The 9,428-nt window shown below is 44.3% G+C and overlaps 2 pseudogenes; one reads left to right on the top strand and one right to left on the bottom strand.

Annotated features, from left to right (window-relative positions):
* Positions 1 to 1,852: 1,852 nt before the first annotated feature.
* Positions 1,853 to 3,115, bottom strand: LOC136652669 (olfactory receptor 5A2-like; annotated as a pseudogene).
* Positions 3,116 to 6,023: 2,908 nt separating this feature from the next.
* LOC136652668 (olfactory receptor 8S1-like) lies at positions 6,024 to 6,968 on the top strand (annotated as a pseudogene).
* The last annotated feature ends 2,460 nt before the right edge of the window (positions 6,969 to 9,428 follow it).

Here is a 9,428-nt window from a genome sequence, read left to right as displayed (position 1 = left end):
CATCGGTGGGTCTGGGCAGAAAAGGCGTGGAAGGGGGCAGGATGAGGGGCACCAGCGTGTGCCATATCATATCTCCTTCCTGGACCTGATCCACTGGCAAAGGTCAACGATATTGCTGGCACAGCTCTGAGTTGACCTGCAGCTGGGGCCTTGTCTCCTTACCTCAAGAAGACCTCTGCCTGCTAAATTCCCCCATGAGTTGCATGGTCGCCCTCACTGGTGCAGCTGCATCAGCACAGGGGAAACTTGGTAGGACTGAGCTGCCCGACTCAGAGGCCAAGGAACCTGACTCATATTCCCTTTTTTCCTATTTTATCCACACAGTAATGATTACATTTTTTTTGCCAGAACCTTGGACTTAAAGATCTGCACCGCTGCTGCGATATAAGGTTTGCCCCAGGTGTAAAAAAAACCTGCAAAGTAGCTTGAACTAATAAACTGCTTGAGTTAATAGCAGCCTGGCGATGGGGTGACCAAGTATGCCTATGATGAAACAGAATTCCCAGGTACTTGAAAACTTTAACCTGTTCAATTACCTTCCCACCAAAGGACCAAGAGGTAGGTTTCCATTGGGAACCAAAAACCACTATTTTAGACTTCTCAAAGTTTAATGGCAATTTATTGGAAGTGAGATATTTAATACGTGAGTTGATTAAACGCTTCAAGCCAGTGGGGCATGTGCTACATCCTGCAGTTGGGGGACAGTCTTGGAGGCCTCCTCAAGGTAGGGCAATGTTTGTCCCCTGACCTCGAAGTTGCATTGCCCTTATGTCAGTGTTGGAAAATTGGTTAGGATTGTGGCCTGAATTTCTCATGAGCAGGATGCAGATACTCCTGTGAGAAGACATATACCGATGCTGACCAAAGCAGAAGTGGCATCGCTAGAGGGTGCGGGCTGCACCAGATGACACAATGACACCTCCCGGACACGGCAGGAGGGTGACACCACTACTCACCCCAATTTTTAAAATCTTCATATTTTCGAATAATACCATCATGTTATATATCAGTCAATGTGTAATTTCATGCAGAATTCAATTAAATGAACCATGTTGAAATATCTCTATTCTATCAGAATTTATAGGCAAAAAACCAGTAGGGATGGGGCAATGGTACATCATCACGCCCACTACCCATGGTATTTTTCTTCCCACTGCATGGGAGGAGGTCCATCATGGGGGTGACGTGCTGGCTTCCCGCACCAGGTGATGCAAGCCCTCGTGATGCCAATGCTAAGTGGGAACTTGGTGTGAGGCACTGTGTCAATTCTTGAAGTACTTTATACATTTGTAGTGCAAGATATGCCTGCTGGCCTGAATGGTTTTAACTGTATATTCAATCACAATGGCAATAGTGCCTTAACAGGTACCACTGGAATATGACTGGACATTTATATACATATAGTATGTGGCACTTGGAGAAGCACAGTGCCATCCACAGAGGCATTAGGCAGACTTTCATCAGGTGCAACTCTAAGCTGTGCAATGGAGGAACATTTCACCTGTTGAATTTCTGCCTTGAATGTATTATCTCCCAACTCGATGTCAAACTGAAAAACCGAGGCACAGTATGGAAACATGGAGCCTGATTTGTAAAGCCAGCAAACTGGCTGGACACAGTGCTGGCCCATCCATGAGGCCTCCCCCCGCTGCACTCCAGTGCTTCTCCCACTGCTCGCCAGTGAAGGTAAGTCAGCAGGAGGGGTGGCAGGCGGGTGGAAGGGGGTGTGGAGAGGGCAGGCTCAGCACTGCCAGCACTACCAATATAGAATCCCCCTTCATGAATCTGATCCTATGGTGTGGGTCTATGCAGACCTGAGATACATCCAAAGAGTTTTAATGGAAACAGAATCTCAGGATTTTAGTCTCAGCATCTTTCTAAACGCTGCTTTCATTTCTTTGTTCTGCAAACTGTATATGATGGGGTTGAGCAAGGGGGTGAGGATGCTGTACTGTATAGAAAGGATTGTATCTAAAACGACTGACGTTGCTGAGCTTAGCCGAAGATAACAAAAGTAGCCTGTTCCGTAGAAGAGAATCACTACAGTGAGGTGAGAGCTGCAGGGAGAGAAAGCTTTATATCAGCCCTCTGTGGAGTTAATCTTCAGACCTGTTGGCAACCTTCAGTCTCGGAAGACTATGGTATCGCGCTCTGGATAGTGGTTCTGGCACAGCGTCTAGTGTGGCTGAAAAGGCTGATTCAGGAGTGACAATCCCTTCCACATTGGGAGCAAGTGCAGTCTGTCCCTGGTCTGTCTCCCTGGCTGTGGGCCTTCCTTCTTTGCCTCTTTGCCTCAGGCTGTTGGCCAAGTGTCTCTTCAAACTGGGAAAGGCCATGATGCACAGCCTGCCTCCAAGCGGGCCGCTCAGAGGCCAGGGTTTCCCACCTGTTGAGGTCCACTCCTAAGGCCTTCAGATCCCTCTTGCAGATGTCCTTGTATCTTCAGAATGGCAGAGATAATGTAAATATAGGACAGCACAGTGAGGAAGAGGGAGATCAACCCAACAGCCCCTCCACAAAGGAAAAATAACATTTGATTGGTGAATGTGTCATTGCAGGATAGAGAGATGATTGAAGAGAGCTCACAGCTGAAATGTCTGATAACATTGGAGCCACAGAATTGTAGCCTTAAGTGTGGTAATGTGTTTGTAAGTGCATGAAAGAATCCAATTATCCATGCAGTGGCCACGAGCTTTCGACAGAATGAGATATTCATTAATTCCATGGAATGCAGTGGTTGGCATATGGCAGAGTATCTGTCGCAAGCCATGGATGAGAGGATAAAGACTTCTATAGTGGCTGAAAGCAACATAAAGAATGCCTGAGTGAAGCACTCACCAGCAGATGTGGTCTTCTGCTTCCCAATGATGGTCTCCAGCATGCTTGGGACAGTGACCGATGAATAACCCATATCCAAGAAAGAGAGGTGGCTCAAGAAGAAGTACATGGGACTCTGGAGATGAGGACTGATTCTTACAGCCAGCATGATCATTCCATTCCCTACCAGGGTCAACAGATAAATCAACAAGAATAGGGAAAAGAGGAAAATCTGGAAGTGTGTATCATTTGAGAGTCCACTGAGAGAAAAGTAGAACTGAGCAGAGTGGTTCCCCATTGACAATCTTCAACATCTATGAAATGACAAAAAAAAAAATATAGGTAGGACGTCAGTATCCACTTATTTGGTACCCCCTGATTTGACTTACCACTGATACTGAGGTGCACCTTTAAATGCCTTGTAACAAGAAATAAAAGCACCAAAATCAAATTTGCTACCTTCATGCTGTTAAATAATTATAATTTCATTCCATTAGATTCCATTATTTACCCCATCTAGTGGCTCAAGGCAGTATAATATCTATATCAATGCATTCTGTGGTGACCTGGGTCTTTAAAGCTATTTTTCCACTGAATTAGTATCCATTGATTCCTTTTATCCACTGGGGGGTTCCGGAACAAGGCAGTGGATAATGAGACATGACCAGTAAACATATCTGAAAAAAATCTTAGGAAGAAATAAAGATGACTCATTCATGCAGGTTGAGATTTGAATTTGACCAGCCAAATTTCACCAAAACTATCCTGTATTGGATTGCAATGCTAGAGAGTCACAGTGTCTGCATTATTATGATAATTTTAATTCACTGTCTCTCTTTAATATGACTGCTTGTATGCCAATAAAGGTTTCTTTATCTATCTATCTATCTATCTATCTATCTATCTATCTATCTATCTATCTATCTATCTATCTATCTATCTATCTATCTATCTATCTATCTATCTATCTATCTGAAATCAAAATTTCAGTTTGATAGATAAATTTTGTGATGGATATGGAAGTGCCTGCACAGGCAAAACACCCAAGAAAAACAAGGAAAACAAGAAACATCAATAAGACTATCCACATTTCTGAGTGGGTCCTTCCGGCTTGGAAAATACCAACAGTCAAACTTCCTTTGCCTCAACAGACTAAACACTGGTGAGTTTGTTGAGGAGCCAAGCCTGGCAACAGCAACAAAAAAAATGCTCAATATAGTGGGCTTGTGAAAGTGGAATTTTAAAGGACATTTTTGAACCTTCTGCTCTGGCAAAACAGCAGGTAGCCCAATGCTATCCAACGCTGGCACAGTGGGGCTGCTGGGTCCACGCTGTATCCAGCATTGGATTAAAAGCAATTGGATTAAAAGGTCTCCTCAGGGTAAGGGAACAGCCTACTCAATGGGACTTGGATCCGTGCCAGATATTTAGCTGGCGCAGAACCGAGTAGCCCTGTGTAACACCGGCAGGCCCGAGACAGGGGTTAAGATGAGGCGGAGGCCTGCTTCACTCCCAGGCCTGAAGTGCCCCATCCCTGCCCCAGAATTGAATTTAGTGATCCTTACTTCCCAGTAAACACACATAGGAGCAGGCTTCATGAATGCAAGCTACAATCTTATCCAGACTTTCCTGGGAGCAAGCAGTTTGGAGAGATCCTTCTGGAGCTCCTCACAATCTCTTCTGATCTTCACCCTTTGGAAAAATTTGGTGTCCTCTGTAAACTTGGCCACCTCATTGCTCAACCCTGTCTCCAGGTCATTTATGAAGAGGTTGAAAAGCACTGGTCCCAGGACAGATCCTTAGGGCACACCGCTTTTCACCTCTCTCCATTGTGAAAATTGTCCATTGACACCCACTCTCTGTTTCCTGGTCTTCAATCAGGTCTCAGTTCAGGAGAGGACCTGCCCTCTAATTCCCTGACTGGAGTTTTTTTGTAGCCTTTGGTGAGGGACCGTGTCGAATGCCTTCTGGAAGTCCAGATATATAATGTCCATGGGTTCTCCCGCATTCATATGCCTGTTGACCTTTTCAAAGAATTCTAAAAGGTTTGTGAGGCAAGACTTACCCTTACAGAAGCCATGCTGATTCTCCCTCAGCAAGGCCTGTACATCTATGTGTTTTGAGATTTTATCTTTGATGAGGCATTCCACCATATTACCTAGTATAGATGTTAGGCTGACCGGCTTATAGTTTTCCAGTTCCCCCCCCTTTCCCTTTTTAAAAAACAAGTAATAATAAAATTTAAGTACAGTTTGACAAATGAGGATACAACTTAAATGCACTTGCATTGGCTACTTGGGTTTCTTTGTGCATCTATTATGTTTTTTACGTCATGTCTGGGTGCAGTGGTGTAGCTAGAAGGGTGCAAAGCACTAAGCACTAAGTTCTGCAGGGAGCCTCACCACAGCGTGCAAGAGTTCCTCCCCTCCCATGAGGAACTGTACAGTCTTCTAGCTTGGGTAATTACATATGCAGGGCAGAGTACATAGCCATTGGAATATTGACTTGGAATATTGGAGGACCTTCACTGCTGCTCTTTCTCCTCCCACTCCCTGGATTGGAAAGGTATGATGGGGATGGAACCAGAGAGGCAATGTGGGGGAGAGATGGTCTATTCCACCATTCTCCTCCCATTCCCCTCTTCCCTGTCTGATAAGAGACTGGGAAGAGCCAATGCTGGTATATCACTAAGTAGTGGGGGGGGGGCAGCATTGTCATGATCAGGAAGTCTTGAGCTGGTCTTGTGGTAATGTGTCAATGCCTTTCCACACTGATGGAAAGATCTCTGAGGGGAAGAAAAAAAATCCAACATGCTGGGGAGAGGGCTATATTTAGTCTTTTCCTGATATAATGTTATTCTGAGAGCAGTGAGGTCAACTTCAAGGTGAAATATTGGCAGCAACTGTGACCCTGCACATGCTTGATCTCATCTGATCTTGGAAGCTAAGCAGGGTCAGGCCCAGTTAGTACTTGGATGGGAGACCGCCTGGGTGCTGTAGGCTTATACCATAGTCTTTCGAGACTGAAGGTTGCCAACCACTCATAGAAGCACAAACCTGACATAAACAGATTTGCTTCATTTCTTCACATCAAAAGAATCGAGAGGGGGTTGGGAGAACCTATACAGATCTACTTATGAATTTTGTTTCACCTAACTGCAATTTTATTTTTTATTTTTTTAATGGCAGCATATATTTTTGCTGGAAAAGGAAATGGAAAATCAGATGTCAGCAACTTATTTTGTCCTCTTGGGATTCTCAGACGACCCACTAGTCCAAATCTTCCTCTTCCTAATGTTTTTGTACATATATGCAGCAACCTGGATGGGAAATATGGTCATCTTGATGGTAATAAGAACCAACACTCACCTCCACAGTCCCATGTACTTCTTCCTGAGTCACCTCTCTTTCCTGGATGTCTGCTTTTCTTCAGTGACTGTGCCTAGGGCCCTAATGAGTTTGTGCTCAAGCCGGACCATCTCCTACTACGGCTGCATTGCCCAGATTTTTTTCATCTTTTTGACAGGAATCACTGAAGTCTTCCTTCTTTCAGCCATGGCTTATGACCGATATGCTGCCATATGCAAGCCCTTGTATTATGCACAGATCATGAACAGAGAGTTCTGCAGAGGGCTGGTGGGAGGGGCATGGGCAATGGGCTTCATATATTCATTGGTAAATATGTTGCCTCTTTTGAAACTTAAGTTCTGTAGTTCAAATGTTATCAGGAATTTCAGCTGTGAATTCCCTTCTCTAGTTGACTTATCTTGCACAGACACCTTCCTGAATAGGGTTATGTTCGTTATTGCTGCTAATACGGGAGGAGGCTTTTCGTTCCTTGTTATTGTACTGTCATACATCCACGCCATCCGTACAGTCCTGAAGACGCATTCAGCAGAAGCCAAAAGAAAAACCTTTTCCACTTGTAGTTCCCACCTCATTGTTGTGGTTTAGTACTACAGTAGTAGTGGCTTTAGGTACTTTTCCTCCAACATCGCTTCCTCAGTCATTCTGGATGAACTCTTCTCCATCCAATACAGCATCGCAACCCCTTTGTTGAATCCCATTATCTACAGCTTGAAAAACAGAGAAGTGAAGGAAGTCATCAAGAAATTGCTTCAGTATAAAACGTTGATGTCTCATGCTATGTAAAATTCATGGGTTTCCTTCTCTGTGGGGGTTCCTGGAGTGGAACCCCTGCAGATAAATGGGAGGCCCTGTAGTCAGAAAGGATATTTCCCTCTGTTTTCTCAAATTTATGAGACGTTGCATGTGATGGGATTTTTTCTTTCCTTTCTTGCAAGCAGTCATTATTTGAAAACAATACTTATGCTATGGGAGCATAAAATATGATATGTGAAATCAAGTTTAGCACTGGTTGTTGGCTTTGTGTTTTTCGTATTGGAATGGAAATTTCACTACATTTTTAGGAGGGTGTTTGTTCCGAACCAAGTGACAATCTCCAGGACACAGAGACTTTGCTTCTTCTCCACAGTTCCTTTGTACTATGGAAAAGGGACATGAAGTAGGTACTGTATATGTTTCAAAAAAGGGAAATCTCACCTTAGATAGTTGGGCTAGTAGTAAAGCACACGTTTTACATGCAGAAGGTTCCACAATCATCACCAGATAATTCTGGGAATGACCCATGCCTATACTCTGTGGGTCTAAAACTCCCCCATGGGATACAGTCTGTGTCCCTTTGGCACTGCTGCATCTCCACATGGGGACTTAGGTCCTAATCCACAGTGCCGACGCTGTAAAGCACATCTATGATGCATTCCGCCATCCCAGTGCTGGAGATAGCCCAGCACAAGCCTGCGCTGGCACAGCGATGGTTGAAGGACGGAGGTCTGCCACCTGGTTCTCTACGTGAAGTGTTGGGCAACGGAGATGTAAGATGGGGCATGGGGGAGGGGTTCCAGGGTAGGTGGAGGGTGGGGCAAAGGCATGGAGAGGGGAGGGAGTGGGGTGAGTGAGGGTGGGACACGGCAGAGCTCAACACCAATTCCACGGCCCCATATCGGCTAAATAGATGGTGCAGAGCTGAGTAGCCCCATTGCAGGGCTACGTTCCTTACCCAGGGGAAGGGGACAAATGTGTTACCAATGGCTGCCCAGAGTGCTCAAGTTGCCACGGGAAGCATTTTTGATGCTGCGGCAACCTTTCACATTTGGCAGCTCAGGATTTGGCTGCTGGGTAGTACTGGGCTGTAATATTTGCTCCTCACAACCTGTTGGCATTGTTAGGCCCCAATCGGTGAGTATCCATTTCAGTGAGGCCATCAGGACCCAACCAGGGCAGTGGGGCATTTGGTGGGCCGCTGTGAGGTACAGGAAGCTGGACTAGATGGGCCTATAGCCTGATCCAGTGGGGCTGTTCTTATGTTCTTATGTTTTACTCTAAGTCTTAATTCTATTATAACTATTGTGACTAGTTACTTTGAGTACTTTGGTATTGAGGGCTCTATAGTGGTGTGTATAAGTGACCCCTTTTGTGACTGGCTAAGGCTTCAGCCAGCTTCTTGTGATTTTTCATATATTTTGACATAAAACAAGCCAAACTTTCACTGCATCACACTTTCTTTTTAAGAAATCCTTCTCCCATTTACCTTCAAACAAGTTACTCAGACATTACATGCCAAGTCAACTGTTTTCTCCCTGCACCAGCCCCCTTTAACATGCATTTCTCTATTTCAGTTGCAATGTGATTCTCAAGGATGTTCTTTGCTTATCTAATTAAATGCACTCTTTTCTAAATTCATCTCCTGCAGCTGTCTGAGCTTAGCTAGACATCATATCAGTCACCATCCGATGAGGATGTTACTTCTTTCTGTCTGTTTTCTTAAGGCTTTCCCAAAATCAAGCATGTTGGTTCTTTAAGACTTACTTCTATAACTACCATGTCTTCATATGTCCCTATATATGTTGGTTACACTTTAAGGCAAAGACTATAGATTCTATGTCCCCATATGTGTTTTTCCTTTTTTTGAAAACTTGGAAGAATAAACAAGTGAGCCTTGGCACCTGGCATCGCAAAGTCTTTGCAGATGTGTGCTTCTGGAAAAGGGGGAATCTTATCTTCCTTGTTGCCCTAGTCGCAACTCCCTTTTCCAAATTCTAAAATGTATCAACGCAAGTCTTTGAGGCCCCAAGGTCTCATCTAGCAAAACAGCTTTCTATGCATTAAAATAAAAGCTACAGAAATACAGGGTTACTGAAAGCTTTTGCCAAGACATCTGCCTCTGCCAAGGTTGTCAGCCCGAAACTGCTTATCTGAATTACATTTCAGACTCTGAGGCTCAAGCGTCTTTAGTAATAAAATCAAGTAGCTCTTTACTATTCTGTGTGTTTCTGTGCTTTAGTCTGACCTTTAATAAAATCAGGCAGTTAAAACTTACTTCTAATGGCTTAACAATCTAGGGTTAAGGGTCACCATGCCTCACTAGGAACTCTGCTGCTTCGATCCTTCTCATCCTACGTGTAAAAATCACGTTTGCCTGCCTTACCCCAATAGATACTAGACATGGTGATTTGGACTAAAACTGGATCACAACATACTGAGCTGAACAAAATCTGTCTTGGATTGTATCTGACTATCTTTCCTGTGCTT

This window comes from Tiliqua scincoides, chromosome 5, assembly GCF_035046505.1.
Source record: "Tiliqua scincoides isolate rTilSci1 chromosome 5, rTilSci1.hap2, whole genome shotgun sequence".
Lineage (NCBI taxonomy): Eukaryota > Metazoa > Chordata > Lepidosauria > Squamata > Scincidae > Tiliqua > Tiliqua scincoides.
Note: the sequence above shows the minus strand (reverse complement) of the source record. Positions and strands in the feature narration are given on the sequence as shown.